General features: G+C 47.2%; 1 long non-coding RNA gene across 1 annotated transcript; it reads left to right on the top strand.

Annotated features, from left to right (window-relative positions):
- The first annotated feature begins 2,318 nt into the window (after nt 1-2,318).
- On the top strand, nt 2,319-6,367 carry LOC129531990 (uncharacterized). The gene is made up of 2 exons (XR_008677541.2): nt 2,319-3,207; nt 6,090-6,367. It is a non-coding gene; the product is annotated as an uncharacterized lncRNA (long non-coding RNA).
- The last annotated feature ends 9,919 nt before the right edge of the window (nt 6,368-16,286 follow it).

Genomic DNA, 16,286 nt, shown 5'->3' with positions numbered 1-16,286 from the left:
CCCAGCTACTCAGGAGACTGAGGCAGGAGAATCACTTGAACCCAGGAGGTGGAGTTTGCAGTGAGACGAGATTGTGCCACTGCACTCTAGCCTGGGTGACAGCTCGAGACTCTATCTCAAAAAGAAAAAAAAAAAAAAAAAGAAGAAGAAGAAGAAGAAGAACTGGATTTATGTAGCATTTTAGCAAAGGAACAATACATTTTTAGAGAAGCGATGAGACAAAGGAAAAGGGTTTTAGGCTTCCAAGGGTGACAAACTGTGAGAAGGTGACCAGATGAGGGAAGCTAACAGAAGAGTAGGGCTACCTGGGCAGGTCCATCTGGATGCTGACTTTCCATCTTCTACATGGCCATAAAGCTTCCCTGGGAGAGGGAATTTATAGCAATCCTCATTCCCCAGAAGTTTCTGCTTTTTTGTCAGGTAAGAGAAGCACCAAGAAGATGTTTTTCTTCATCTACTGACTATCATTTGTCTCTAGCTCAAATTAATCTTCACGCCGACATAGTGTATTTTGGGGTGGCATATTCCTATGAGCTACACAGGAGATCAGAGTCAGAAAGAAAGAGATGTGAAGGCCAGGTGTGGTGGCTCACACCTGTAATCCAAGCCCTTTGGGAGCCCAAGGTGGGAGGACTGATTGAACCCAGGATTTCGAGAACAGCTTGGGCAACAAAGCAAGACTCCCATCTCTACCAAAAATTGAAAAATTAGCTGGGCATGGTGACATACACCTGGAGTTCTGGCTACTCGGAAGGTAGTGATCCCCTGAGACAGGGATCACTCGAGCCCAGTGGATTCATATTGCAGTATGCTATGATAGTCTGGGTGACAGAGTGAGACCCTGTCAAAAGAGAGAGAGAGAGAGAGAGTGGAAGGAAGGAAGGGAGGGAGGGAGGGAGGGAGGGAGGGTACTCTGAAGATGCTCCTCTGCTAGTGAAGATGGAGGAAGTGGCCACAAGCCAAGGAACTCGGGCAGCCTCTGGAGGCTGAAAAACACAGGAAACAGATTCCCCTGAAGCCTCCAGAAGGAATGCAACCCTGGTGACACCTTGATTTTAGATGTTTCGCCTCCAGAACTGTAAGATAACAAATGTGTGTTGTTTTCACCAGGTTTGTGGTAATTTGTCACAGCAGCAATTGGAAGCTAATATAGCCATGTGTCCATATCTGCATCTTGAAACCTTTCTCTCTTTCTTTTTCTTTCCTTCTTTCTTTCTTTCTCTTTCTTTCTTTCTCTTTCTTTCTTTCTTTCTCTCTTTCTCTTTCCTTCCTTCCTTCTTCCTTCCTTCCCTCCTTCCCTCCTTTCTCTCACTTTCTTTTTCCTTCCTCCTCCCTCCCTCTCTCCTTCCTTCCTTTCTTCTTTCTTTCTTTTTTTTCTTCTTTCATCTCTCTCTCTCTCTCTCTTTCCTTCCTTCCCTTCCCTTCCCTTCCCTTCCCTCCCTCCCTCCCTCCCTCGCTTCCTTCCTTCCTTCCTTCTTCTTTTCTTTCTTGACAGAGTCTGGCTCTGTCACCCAGGCTGGAGTACAGTGACACATTCTTGGCTCACTGCAACCTCCACCTCCTGGGCTCAAGTGATCCTCCCACTTCAGCTTCCGGAGTAGCTGGACCACAGGCATGTGCCACCACCCCTGGCTTGTTTTTGTATTTTTTGTAGACATGAGTTTTCACCATGTTGCTCAGGCTGGTCTCAAACTCGTCAGCTCAAGCAACCCACTGCCTTGGCCTCCCAAAGTGCTGGAATTACATGCACGAGCCACTATGCCTGGCCTATTAAGGGTTAATTGAACCATTTCTTACCCAAGTGGGATCATATTCTATGTGAGTTTTGTAGCTTGCTCTTCTTATTTTTCCAGCTAACGGCAGGTCTTGAAGGCCTTTTCTGTAAGCGCACGTAGAGCCACGTCACTCCTGTTAAAGGCTGGTGGAGGTGGTGGTGTTCATTACCTTCCTTCTGCTCCCCATGCGTCCAGCCATCTGCAGTCAGGCAGGGCCCTGTGGCTCGCTACGGCTGTTGGGTTGTGGGCAGAAATGATATGACTGGCTCTGATTTACGTGAAAGAGGGAATTAGAAGTCCAGTTTTATCATCCAGGCCTAAGAGTCGCACTCAGGCACCCTGTTCCCAGGGGTCATCTGATGGGGAGACATGCAGCAGAGAGAGTGGCAGACAATGCTGGTTGCTATGCCAACATCTACCCTTCCTTTCTTCTCTGTAACAAAGCCTGGCTTGAAGCTGGGTACATCACTTGGTCTCCCTCGATGCTAAGTGTGGCCTTGTGTCTCAGTTCGGGGTGGGAAGGCTGCTCAAATGGGGATGACTCACGTAGGGGGCGCTGCTTTGCCTCCTGCACTCCCTGGGCTCTCCAAAGTGATTTTAAGAAGCAGGCACTTGAGAGCCCAGAAGCTTCTCTTCATCCACCGCTTGGCTTAATTGAGGTGGTGGTGGGAGGCCACAAAGGCTGCCCAGCCCCTCGGAACCACTGTCATGTCTTTGGTTCAACCTTCCTTCATCCACGTTGCTCTAGCCAAGAGTCTTTGGTAGCAACAAACAGAGACCCACGCAAGCTTTCTTCCACTAAAACCAGGCAGGCCAGGCAGCAAACTTCAGATTCCAGAAGGCTTCAGGAATGGAAACTTCTCTCTTCTTTGGAGGCCTGTGTCGCTCCACAGCCCTGCCTCTGTCTATTGCTGTCTTACTCTCCATTGTCTCTCAAGCTGTCTCAGGATCCTTAGGGTGTTACTTTTGCAGTTGGAAACCTCTGTGGCTGGTGGTGCCTTTGCCCGAGTTTTTGCTCAGGCCCACTTGGCTCATTCTGCCCACTTGGCCTGGCAGGCTGCACTCAGCTCGTGCTACTGGCCCGGATCTCACACCTGACAAGGGTAAGCCAGTAGCAAAGTGGAGTGAGTGTGGGGTCCAGCCACTGTGCACAGCCAGGTGAACTGGCTGCTGCTATGGGACAGGCAGCTCCAGGCACTGGCACAGGCACCAACTCCATGCAAGGCTGCAGCTGGATAAGATGTACTGCAGGCAGCTTCCTCTGTGGTTACCTATGTCTGGACAAGGGGAGCATGGTGGTGCCTGGAAGCTTGGCAATGCCAGGAACCACAGAGCTCCAAAGAAGGTGTCACAGCCCTGGCTCAGGGAGCCCCTATGTCTGGGCTTCCTGAAAGGCCACAGCTCTTCTCTCCTTCTTCTTGCCCACAACACGGTGAGTAGGGGGTTGGGGGGCATGTTTCAGCCCTGTTTGTGTTACAGCTGTTTCAGTCACACCATGTGGTGAGTTCTTGTCCCATGTCCAGGAAGAATGAGGTACGTTGGCAACTGGAGAGTAAGAAAGATGGAGAGGAATTTTATTGAGTGACAGAACAGCTCTCAGGAGACCCAGAGTGGGTAGTTTGTTTCCACAGGGAGGTAGCTCTGATGAATGCAGCCCTCAGCAGAGAGGAGATCCGGTGTGGGTAGCTCCTTTCTGAAGGCAGGGCATCCTGATGAGTGTCCAGCTCTCAATGGAGAGGAGACCCAGGGTGGGTAGCTCCTGTCCACAGGCAGGTTGTCCCGACAAGTTGAGGAGACCCAAAGTAGGTCGTCCCTTCCTGCAGCTGGTAGTCCTGATGTCTGTGGGAGTCTGGGGTTTTTATGGGCTTAGAAGGGAGGAAGTGTGTGCTGACCGTGGGCAGCCATAGGTGGGCCTGGAAAAAGTACCATAAGTTCTCACTCCAGGCTGTGGACTCCATCTGTAACTGACAGCCCAGCCCCTAGGCTTCAGGCTGTCCCTGGCTTGAATGTGGGGCTTCACTGGGGACCCTCCTCTTCCCACTCAGGAGCCTGTCTGCCTCCTGCTGCCATCAATGTGCCATCCACAGCACCCAAGCTGTTCATGTTGAGGGGCACCTGCAGGCCCTCACTGAGCTGCCCTCAGCACCCCTTTGGCTTCCCTCCCATGCTGGTTGACACCCAAAGTCCAGAGGGGGCAAGGTTCCAGGGGGCTGGCATGTCAGCACCATCACAAAATCAGGCACTCAGCCAGGTCATGACAGTGCCCAGGATGGGCCACAGCTTTGCTCTACCCTAGAGTGGACACTGGGAGCAGGGGGAAGCCAGGCAGCAGGAGCAGACACTTTCAAGCCTGCAGGGGTAAGGGGCTTCCTGGGCCCCCAAGAGTGCAGGGATGCATGGGTCTGGAGCTGAGGCTGAGTGGCTGCAGCTGCGCCTGGGAGCATGGGGCTTCTGTCCTGCCGACTCAGTAGGGGCTGGGGCTCCTGCCTGTTCTGTGGAGCATGCCACCCTGACCACATCTCCCCCACTGCAGCTTGCATTTTCACAGTGGCCTCTCCAGATGGGCCATTGCTGCCATCAAAGCCAATGATGTCTACTTGCTCCCTGTCCACATGACTGGTGTTTGCTGTGTCTCTAGAAAAAAAATGCGTCAGCCAAGAGGAGGCTTAATACCCTATGCCAGGCCCTGTGCTATGATTGGCCGCTATGTTGATTTAAAAAGACAAGGTATTAAATGTACCTCCCCTTAAATAAAGCCATGGGACTGGCAGTTTATGTACTTAACAGGAGCTGGGCAGGGCAGATGAAAATGAAAGAGGGGAACATATATTCAGGGTAACTTGACTATATGTCTCCTGGGTTGCAGTCCTCAAATTTGGCCCAAATAAACTCTCTAATTATACTTAAGAAAGACAGAGAGAGAGAGAAAAGAAAATCACAGAAGACAAGAATGAGCTGCATACAAACTTCTTGGTTCAGAGGGGCTTCATTACCCACCATTACAAAATTAGATAGGAAACCAAAAGTCAGCTGAAAATAACCTCTGAAGAACAATCTACTTATAGCCAGGTGTGGTGGCTCATGCCTACAATGCCAGCACTTTGGGAGGCCAAGGCAGGAGGATCACTTGAGCTCAGGCGTTCGAGACCAGCCTGGGCAATATAGTGAGACACCCCCGTTTCTAATATAATAAAAGGAAAAAAATTAATATGGCAAGTGATGTTAGTGAAAATACAATAAGGAACTCTGAAATTATTGTGCATTCTAAGAAACAACAAAACATTGGCCCAAACTGCTGGAGTTAACTTCTTGGAACTCTGGAAATTAAACAAAGACTTGTAAGAAGTCAGGAAGCACTTGATAAGAGGAATAGCTGAAGGAAGGGCTGGGGTCTCTGTAAGAGCAGCAGGCTTTGTGGCAGTTAACTTACTCTATTCCCCTCCCTGGCTCCCCAGCAAAGCAGGAAACTTGAAAATGAGAGGCCAGTTTAGGTGCAGTGGCTCACGCCTGTAATCCCAGCACTTTGGAAGTTCGACATGGGTGGATCATCTGAGGTCAGGAGTTTGAGACCAGCCTGGCCAACATGGTGAAATCCCGTCTCTACTAAAAATACAAAAGTTAGCCTGATGGCGTGTGCCTGTAATCCCAGCTAATCAGGAGACTGAGGCACAAGAATTGCTTGAACCTGGGAGGTGGACGTTGCAGTGAGCTATCACACCACTGCACTCCAGCCTGGGTGACAGAGTGAGACTCCATCTCAAAAAAAAAGAGAGAGAGACCAAATATACAGACAATGGCCAGGCCATATACACAAACAGAACTCTCACCCACAACCAGTTAACAACAAGCCCAGGAAGGAAGCCAAACCCTTATCTGCACATAACAACTCAGGAAGCCAGCATGCTACAAGTCAGACTTGTCGGAGGTCCAATTGCTCTCTCTAGAAACAATCCACAAAGTAAAAACAATTACTTCTGTGACAATTGGCCCCAAGCAGCCAGTTGACTGATTAATAACTAGCCACTTTCCTAATTTTTGTCCCCGCTTCCAGCTGAGGACCAACCAGAGAAAGTCAATTTGCTCCCCTAAGCAATCATATAGAAGCCCCATTTCCAGTGAGCCCTCCAGCTTCCCTAGGTCAACAGCCTCCAATCTGCACACACCTGAGCCTTCCCCTTTTTCCAGCACGAAGCTTCCCCACTCCCCTGCCTGCTTTTGAGTGTCTGCCGAAACACAGGAGAGTGGCTTCCTCCCTTGTCATAGCAAGCTCTGAGCAGATAAATAGCCTTTGCTTCTCTCTTTATTTCCATACAGGTAACAGCACACATCCCCAGCACCAGAGAGAGCAGAACAGACCTCATTCTCAAAGAACTGTCATTATTTGACCTGTCTTCCCTGGAAGACCAGCTCAAAACACTTTATTTTTTTTCGACCCAGAACTTTCCCAGTGTTGAAGACTTACCCAGGGAGTGTTTGTGGAAAACACTTATAGCCAAAGGCTTTAGTTGTTGCTGCCTGAGGCAATAGATAACAGTTGAGAAAAACAATAATTGATATCTTCCTTTAATTGGAAATGGTGTTCAAAACCAGTATTTGAGGGCTCAGTGTGCTTATTGCTACTAAGGTGTTTGTGTGTGTGTGTGCATATGTGTGTGTGTGTGTGTGTGTGTGTGTGTGTGTGCATATATGTGTGTGTGTGCATGTGTGTGTGTTTGTGTGCATATGTGTGTGTGTGTTTGAGATGGGGGTCTTTTTATGTTGCCCAGGCTGGTCTTGAACTCCTGGACTCAAGTGATCCTCTGGCTTCAGCCTCTCAGGTAGCTGGGATTACAGACTCATGCACCATTCCCAGCTCAGGGTATTGGTTTTTAAAGGCCCTTTCAGCTAGCAGGGTAAAAAATAGAGTCATGAACCACATGACAATGTTTGGGTCAAAGATGGATGATATATTTGATGGTGGTCTCAAGATTATAAGACTGTGGAGGCTAAAGCAATTCCATCTTGGATTCTAATCCACTATGGTGACTTCTCATGAACCCCTGTTCAGGGAGGCCTCTAAGATTTCTATTTTACCTACTATTACCACAAACCCTGGCCTTGGGTCAAAATGACCTTGGCCGTAAGTCCTGCCCTTAGGCAGATTCACATAGCATTCTTGCCCTTCCCTAGGGGATCAGCTTCACTTGTCCTACACGTTCCTTCCCCTATGGTAGGAATGATGTGGGGGTCCACCAACTTTTGGCTACCTGAGACATGGCTTCTCTTCATAAGTCTTTATTAAATGCTTCTTTCTGAGGATCTGGATTTGTCAGCCTCTTCTTTAGCCCTCAGCTTCCTTGGACTTTGGGGGTAGGTTTGCATGGACTGGCCTGCTATGAAGCAAATACCATGTTTTTACTGTACTTTTCTATGTTAAGATATGTTTACCTGCATGAATACCACTGTGTCCCAATGGCCTACACTCTTCAGTACAATCACATGCTGTACAGATTTGTAGCCTAGGCACGATCGGTTATACCGTACAGCCTAGGTGTGTAGTAGGCTGCACCATCTATGTTTGTGTGAGTACGCTCTATGATATTTGCACAATGACAAAAATCACCTGACACATTTCTTAAAAGGTATCCCTGACATTGAGAGAGGAGAAAGAAACAGATCAGACAGGCAGTTAGGGTGGGTCCTTGGTTGAATTCTTTCAAACAAAAGAACAGCCTGCAGGCATAGATAAGGGAACTTGCACGGGGGGCTTGCCTAAGACATGCCCACAGCTGCACGGATAAGAAAGGTGGGTGGATCACCTGAGGTCGGGAGTTCGAGACCAGACTGACCAACATGGAGAAACCCCATCTCTACTAAAAATACAAAATTAGCTGGGCATGGTGGTGCATGCTTGTAATCCCAGCTACTCGGGAGGCTGAGGCAGGAGAATTGCATGAACCCAGGAGGCGGAGGTTGCGGTGAGCAGAGATCTCACCATTGCACTCCAGCCTGGGCAACAAGAGTGAAACTCCATCTCAAAAAAAAAAAAAAAAGAAAGAAAGCCTACATAGGTGACTTGCCCAGACATGCCCACAATGGAAAATTCTGTCCCCTGACACATGTGCAGTAAGGGTTACAAAGCAATATGGAGTAACTCTAGCCAAGGGCACACATGCGCGTTAGGAGGATGGGGTAGAGCTACCAGAAGTTTGTGCCTTAAGCAAATGAGACACTCGGCCCTCTTCAGTTTCCTATAAAAGCCTTGGCATTCAGTTGTAAAAATGGCAACCCTCTTCAAGTCCCCTCTCTGCAGCAGAGAGCTTTCTTCTTTCACTTATTAAACTTTTGCTTCAAACTCATCCTTTGTGTCCACACTCCTCAACTCTCTTGGTTGTAAGACAAAGAACTCTCGGTGATACCTCACAATGAGAGACTGCTCCATTGTGGTGCATTGATGAGACTCTAACACCATTAAGTGACACATACCTGTATATGTGTTCATACTAACTCATGTCACATATGTAACCAGCAGCATGTATCTACAACTATTTCTATATGTAGCTATCTGCATCTATAGTAAGCTAAGAATGAATTCATACTGATGTATAATCCATCACCACATGGATCATTCTAGCTTCCTCCCCTTGCTTTTGTGTAAACACACTGAGAAATGTAGCTTCTACCATCTGCCACTGTTTACATAATTGCTCTATTCCAGTATATTTGTATAGCAGTATCTGAATTATTAGCTCATGCCTCCATAGCAAACAACTTTATTAACTAGACTACAGTGCTTATGTGCAATTCCTTCTGTCTTTAGTCTTAGAGGTGCAACTCATTTCCAAGTTGCTTAGGTCAGCACCTTCCCATCCCCTCCACCCCCACCCCTCCATCCCCTCCAGCAAAGTTGTTGCATGCATTTGTAATACAGTTTGTTGTGTAAACCAAAAATACAATTCTAAGCCTCCCAACTGACTGAAGAGACCCCTCCTGTCTACCAAGGGGGTCCAGAGAAACCTGAAAAACTACTTCATGTGATGACAGGAAAGAGGGGTCAGACATGCCTCATTATATTCTCCTCCCTTTGGAGTTCAGGCACAACTCACCAACACTAACATTAAAACAGAGGTCTTAAGAGTGACAAAACAAACTCTTTATAGTAATAAGATACCAAATTCCAACCTGACTCTAGTATAACATCACATGACAGATAGTGTGTTCCTGAAAGAAATCAAAATATTTATCCCCATATATATATATATATTTTTAGACAGAGTTTCACTCTGCCATCCAGGCTAGAGTGCAGTGGTGCAATCTCAGCTCACTGCAGCCTCCACCTCCTGGGTTCAAGTGATTCTCCTGCCTCAGCCTCCCGAGTAGCTGGGATTACAGGTATCCACCACCACACCTGGCTAATTTTTGTATTTTTAGTAGAGATGGGGTCTCACTATGTTGCCCGGGCTGGGCTCGAACTCTTGACCTAAGCTGATCCACCTGCCTCAGCCTCCCAAAGTGCTGGGATTACAGGTATAAGCCACTGGGCCTGGCCCCCAAATATATTTCTTTTCTTTTTTTTTTCTTCTTGAGATGGAGCCTTCCTCTATCGCCCAGTCTGGAGTGCAATGGCACAATCTTGGCTCAATGCAACTGCTGCCTCCCAGGTTCAAGCAATTATCCTGCCTCAGCATCCTGAGTAGCTGGGATTACAGGTGTGCACCACCATGCCCAGCTAATTTTTGTATTTTTTTTTTTTTTTTTTTTGAGATGGAGTCTCGCTCTGTCACCCAGGCTGGAGTGCAGTGGCGTGATGTCACTGCAAGCTCTGCCTCATGGGTTCATGCCATTCTCCTGCCTCAGCATCCCGACCGAGTAGCTAGGAGTATAGGCGCCTGCCACCATGCCCGGCTAATTTTTTGTATTTTTAGTAGAGACAGGGTTTCACTGTGTTAGCCAGGATGGTCTTGATTTCCTGACCTCGTGATCGGCCTGCCTTGGCCTCCCAAAGTGCTGGGATTACAGGCTTGAGCCACTGTGCCCATCTGGAGTTTGACTTTTTAAAATCAACAACAGTTAGATTCTCTTGTCACGGTCTGCATTCCTTCCTGAGAGCCCCCTCCCCAACCTCCTAAATTATAATATCTGTAGGAAAGTAATAGACTTTCAACTATTAACAGATATCCTGCAATATTGCTGTAAACACTGATTCATTCTAGGAGTCTTTATTCTTTGGGATTTTCTACATAGACACTCATCTCATCTGTGAACAAAGACAATTTTGCCTCTTACTTTCCAATATGTATACATTTTATTTCCTTTTCTTGTTTTATTGCACTTCCTAGGACTTTGGTATGATGTTGAATCGTAGTGGTGAAAGGGGATATCTTTGCCTTTTTCCTGTTCTCAGGGGAAAAGCATTCAACTTTTCTTCATTTGGTATGATATTAGTTGTAGGGTTTTTGGGTAGATTAAAAAAAACAAATTGACAAAGTTCCCTCCTCTTTCTGGTTTTATTTACTGAATTTTTTTTTATCATGGATGTGTGTTGGTTTTGTCAAATGCTTTTTCAGCATCAATGAACATGATCATATGATTTCTTTTCTTTAGACTTTTGATGTCATGGATTGCATTAATTTATTTTTGAATGCTGAATCAGTCTTGTATACCTGGAATAAATACCATTTGATTGTATGTTTAATTCTTTTCATGTGTTGTTGGATTCAATTTACTAAAATTTTGAGAATTTTTTTTTCTTTTTTTGAGATAGAGTCTTGCCGTGTCACCCAGGCTGGAGTGCAGTGGTGCAGTCTCGGCTCACTGCAGGTTCTGCCTCCCGGGTTCACGCCGTTCTCCTGCCTCAGCCTCCTGAGTAGCTGGGACTACAGGTGCCTGCCATCACGCCCAGCTAATTTTTTTGGTATTTTTAGTAGAGACTACGTTTCACCGTGTTAGCCAGGATGGTCTCGATCTCCTGACCTCGTGATCTGCCCGCCTTGGCCTCCCAAAGTGCTGGGATTACAGGCGTGAGCCACCGCGCCCGGCCATTTTTTTTTTTTTTTTTTTGAGACGGAGTCTCACTCTGTTGCCTGGGCTGGAGTGCAGTGGCACCATCTCGGCTCACTGCAACCTCCGCCTCCAGGGTTCAAGCAATTCTCCTGCCTCAGCCTCCTGAGGAGCTGGGACTACAGGCGCATGCCACCCAGCTAATTTTTGTATTTTTAGTAGAGACAGGGTTTCACCATGTTGTCCAGGATGGTCTCGAACTCCTGACCTCAGGTGATCCACCTGCCTCAGCCTCCCAAAATGCTGGGATTACAGGCGTAAGCCACCGCGCCCAGCCCTCTGTCATTTAAATTCTGACAAATTTAGAGAATATTGATTTGAAGGGATGGCAAAGAATTAACATGCCCCCACTGCCACCAGGTCCCAAAATGCCTCAGAATTCCAGGGGTGCCAAGCACATTGGGTTCCACGCAAAGCATCTTGGTGGCCCTGGGAACCTGCCCCCACCTGTTTGCCATCTTTGTTTTTCGTTTTTATTTTGTTTTTGTTTTGATTTTTTTTTTTTTTTTTTTTGAGACAGAGTCTGGCTCTGTTGCCCAGGCTGGAATGCAGTGGCTTGATCTGGGCTCACTGCAACCTCTGCCTCCCAGGTTCAAGCAATTCTCGTGCCTCAGCCTCCGGAGTAGCTGGGATTACAGGCACGTGCCAACCATGCTGGCTAATGTTTGTATTTTCAGTAGAGACAGGGTTTTACCTTGTTGGCCAGGCTGGTCTCGAACTCCTGACCTCAAGTGATTCATCCGCTTTGGCCTCCCAAAGTGCTGGAATTGCAGGCGTTGAGCCCCCGTGCCCAGGCTGTGTGTGCTGTCTTGATCCTGATGGTTGCATCATCAAAGAGAAGATGGAATCAAACAAAGGGCATGACCTTCTTCTTGCAATTTGGTAATCATGTAAAAGTAGTAGACAGACTTCCCTGTGCTAAAGAAAACATTAATCCGAGAATACTTATTAAAGCTCAGTAAGGAAGACTTCTATTCAGGACCATCGGGATCACTGTAGGGAACACTTGCAGTGGGGGAGGGAGACTGGGCTTAACTCCAACTGCAGCACCAGCAAGCAGGGACTTGTAGACAAGGAGCAGGGTGGGGTCAGCAGATGGAAAATGACTAAGAGGAAATATCACAGGTGACAAGGATTCTGGAGCAACTGACCTCACAGGATGCTTGCTGAAGACAGGCCAGGGCAATCAGACATCCCCTGGGGGATGGTGGGAGATGAGGAACCTGTTCAGATGTGGAGGGTGATCAGCTCTCGAGAGGGCAGGAGTTCTGGCTAAACTGATTTAGCAGAGGGTTCTTTTGCTAAAACTGGATTTTCTGAGGAAGTGCACAGAGGGGCCCAGGGGAAGGAAGGTTTAGAAGCCTAACCAAAGTACGGTCAAGCAAACAATCATTATCACTTTTAAACTGAGTTTCCCCCCCCCCCCCACAATTTTTTAACTGCTGAATTTTAGGTCCGTTTGCTAACTAAAGTATTTATTTGTTTAATTGTTCCTGTAAATAAGCAATATTAGACTACATGCATATGTAAAAGGACATCTCTGTATGTCTCAAAATTCATAATAGGAAAAACAAAAGCACCAAAACAAGAGGAAAATAACCTCAGCTTGTAATTTGTAAATAAATACTCCCTATTTCTTTTCCCTGTTTGAAGATAATTAATGGCAGTCGACTCTGTAGCTGGTTTTGTTGTATAAATATGTTCTTATAGGAAGCTTGTCTTTTTTAACCTTTTTGTTTTTTTTTTTTTGAGGCAGGTTCTCACACTGTCACTCAGGCTGGAGTACAGTGGTGTGATCTTGGCTCACTGTAACCTCTGCCTCCTGGGCTCAAGCCATCCTCCCACCTCAGCCTCCTGAGCAGCTGAGACTACAGGCGTGCATCACCACACCTGGCTAATTTTTGCAGTTTTTTGCAGAGATGGGAGGGGTTTTGCTACATTTCCCAAGCTGGTCTCGAACTCCTGAACTCAAGCAATCCTCCCACCTCGGTCTCCCAAAGTGCGTGGATTACAGGTGTGAGCTACTGTGCCTGGCTGTATTTTAAATTCTTGATTCTGTTTAAAAAAAAAATTGTGTCAACTTTTCTCCAAAAAAGGAGGGAAGAACATATTTTCTAAAAGTAAAATTTTAAATGATGTTACATTTATTCATTCATTCAAAACTTCTTTTTTAAATGAGACAGGATCTTGATCTGCTGCCCAGGCTGGAGTGCAGTGGAATGATCATGGTTCACTGCAGCCTCAACCTTGTGGGCTCAGGCAATCCTCCCACCTCAGCCTACTGTGTAGCTGGGACTACAGGCATGGGCCACCACACCCAGCTAATTATTGTATTTTTGGTAGAGACAGAGTTTCTCTGTGTTGCCCAGACTGATCCAAACTCTGGAACTCAAGAGATCCATCTGCCTAGGCCTCCCAAAGTGCTAGGATTACAGGCAATGAGCCACTGCGTGGGGCCCAAAATATATTTATTGAACACATTCAACATCCAGCATCTGTACAAGGCCATGGGTGCTCTGAGCAGAAAACAAACAGGCCAAATCCCTTCTTCACGGGTCTTCGACTGCAGTGGAGGAGGCCAGCCAGCAGGGAATGAGCACTCAGAGGAGGCGTGGTGGGGAAGGAAGCAGGCCGAGAGGGCCACAGGGAGGGCTGGGGCTGGATGGCCAGGGAGGGCTACACACTGGGCACAGACCTGAGGATCGTGAAGGGTGGAAGAAGTCATTCCAGACAGAGAGAACTGCAGGTGCAAAGGCCCTGGGCTGTGCTTGGCTCACTTGAGGACAATGAGGTGGTAGGCACGCTGCCTGGTGTAAGAGGGGCAGACAGTGAATGGGATGAGGTCACAGTGGATGCAAAACCTGCGCCATGTAGAACCTTGCAGGCCACTGCAGGGATTTGGGCTTTTACTCTGAAGTGGATGGGAAGCCACTGGTGGGATCTCAGCAGAGAAGACATGGTATAGCTGCTCTTTTAAAAAGATTACTCTGAGGGCTCCAACAGACTGTAAGGAAGAAAGGCGAAAAGTAAGGAGAGTAAAAGCAGGATTACAGCAGCTGGTTTGGTGTCTCGGAATGTGGTCTTGGTGGTGTAGGCAATGAGAAGTGATCAGATTCTGGGCTGACTGTGAAGGTGGAGTGGACACGATGGACTGATGGGGTGGAGAGGGGTAGAAGGGGAAGAGACCAGTTGAGCTGGACTCTCAGTTTTGTGGTCTGTGTGATTTGGAGGATGGCGGTGCTGCTACTGAGGCAGGGGACAGACAGAGACGAGGAGCATGCGAAGCATCAGAAGTAGCTTTGGGTCGGGCGCAGCGGCTCACGCCTGTAATTCCAGCACTTTGGGAGGCTGAGGCGGGCAGATCACTTGAGGCCAGGGGTTCAAGACAAGCCTGGCCAACATGGTGAAACCCCGTCTCTACTAAAAATACAAAAATTAGCCGGACGTGGTGGCAGGTGCCTGTAATCCCAGCTACTCCTGCTGAGGCAGGAGAATCGCTTGAACCCGGGAAGCGGAGGTTGCAGTGAGCCGAGATCGTGCCACTATACTCCAGCCTGGGCAACAAGAGTGAAACTCTGTCTCAAAAAAAAAAAAAAAAAAAAGGAATAAAAGAAAAAGTGGGCTTTGGATGCACGGTCTGAGATGCCACTTCGTTCTTTAGTTTCTTCAGGTGGTTCAAAATATAGGCATTTCTTCTTCATTTACAATCTAGGCTTTACATTTCCCTGATTCCTGCTTTAAGGGCATCCTGTGAAGTTAGGTATGTTGCATTTCCTTTTTTTTTTTTTTTTCTTTTTGAGATGGAGTCTCGCTCTGTCACCCAGGCTGGAGTACAGTGGCGTGATCTCGGCTCACTGCAACCTCCACCTCCCAGGTTCAAGCAATTTTCCTGCCTCTGCCTCCTGAGTAGCTGGGATTACAGATGCCTGCCACCATGTCCAGCTAATTTTTTGTATTTTTAGTAGAGATAGGGTTTCACTGTGTTGGCCAGGCTGGTCTGGAACTCCTGACCTCGTGATCTGCCCGCCTTGGCCTCCCAAAGTGCTGGGATTACAAGCATGAGCCACCACACCCAGCCTGGGATGTTGCATTTTCATTTTTATTCAGTTCAAAATATTTTCTAATTTTATTTTTGGTTGACTCATGAATTATTTAGAAGTGTGATATCCAGTTTCACATACTTGGGGATTTTCCAGAGATCTTTCTGTTTCTGGTTTATCATTTGATTCCACTGTGGTCAGAAAACATACTTAGTACAGCTTGCATTCTTCAAAAACATTTTTGAGACTTTATGACCTGCATTACAGGGGTGTCGAATCTTTTGGCTTCCCTGGGCCAATTTGGAAGAAGGAGAATTGTCTTGGGCTACACATAAAATACACTAACACTAACAATAGCTGATGAGGTAAAAAAAATGCAATAAACATATTATTATTATTATTATTATTATTTTTGAGACAGAGTCTCACTCTGTCACCCAGGCTGGAGTGCAGTGGCATGATTTCGGTTCACTGCAACCTCCACCTCCAGGGTTCAAGTGATACTTGTGTCTCAGCCTCCCAAGTAGCTGGGACTACAGGCATGCGCCACCATGCCCAGTTAATTTTTGTGTTTTCAGTAGAGACAGGGTTTCACCATGTTGGCCAGGCTGGTCTCGAACTCCTAACCTCAAGTGGTCCACCCACCTCAGCCTCCCAAAGTGTCTCATAATGTTTTAAGAAAGTTTATGAATTTGCGTTGGGCTACATTCAAAGCTATCTTGGGCCACAAGTGGCCCACAGGCTGCGGATTGGATAAGCTTGGCCTAGAATATGGTCTATCTCTGTAAATGGGTCCAGATACAAGCTCAGCAATTGCTGTTCTAAAATTCTGCACCTTCTATGTTTGTTTGTTTGTTTGTTTATTTATGTTTTTGAGATAGAGTCTCTCTGTGTTGCCCATGCTGGAGTGCAGTGGCACAATCTTGGCTCACTGCAACCTCTGCCTCCTGGGTTCAAGCGATTCTCTTGCCTCAGCCTCCCGAGTAGCTAGGACTACAGGTGCGTGCCACCACACCTGGCTAATTTTTGTATTTTTAGAAGAGACGGGGTTTCACCATGTTGGCCAGGCTGGTCTCGAACTCCTGACCTCAGATGGTCTGCCCACCTCAGCCTCCCAAAGTGCTGGGAATACAGCATGAGCCACCGCACCTGGCCGGCACCTTCTACGTTTATTGTTAATTGAAAAACAGTCTTGAGCTGTGCCAAGGATGCCTGGGGATGAGTAGAACTGTTTGGAGCATGTGCCTAACCTGTAACTGTGGCACTGCCACTGCAATGCATTGTGGGGGGTGGGCTGCCCCCACTTACATGACAACTGTGACAATCATTGCTCTGGAATAATCAGGATTCTCATTTGATACTCCAGCTGGCTTTGATGTTTCGTTTCTAGAGACTCACCCAGCAGTGTAAGAAAATAAACAAACTCTGAGAG

Source organism: Gorilla gorilla, chromosome 11 (genome assembly GCF_029281585.2).
Source record: "Gorilla gorilla gorilla isolate KB3781 chromosome 11, NHGRI_mGorGor1-v2.1_pri, whole genome shotgun sequence".
In the NCBI taxonomy this organism is placed as follows: domain Eukaryota; kingdom Metazoa; phylum Chordata; class Mammalia; order Primates; family Hominidae; genus Gorilla; species Gorilla gorilla.
The sequence above is the reverse complement of the archived record's forward strand: the minus strand, read 5'-3'. Positions and strand labels throughout refer to the sequence as shown.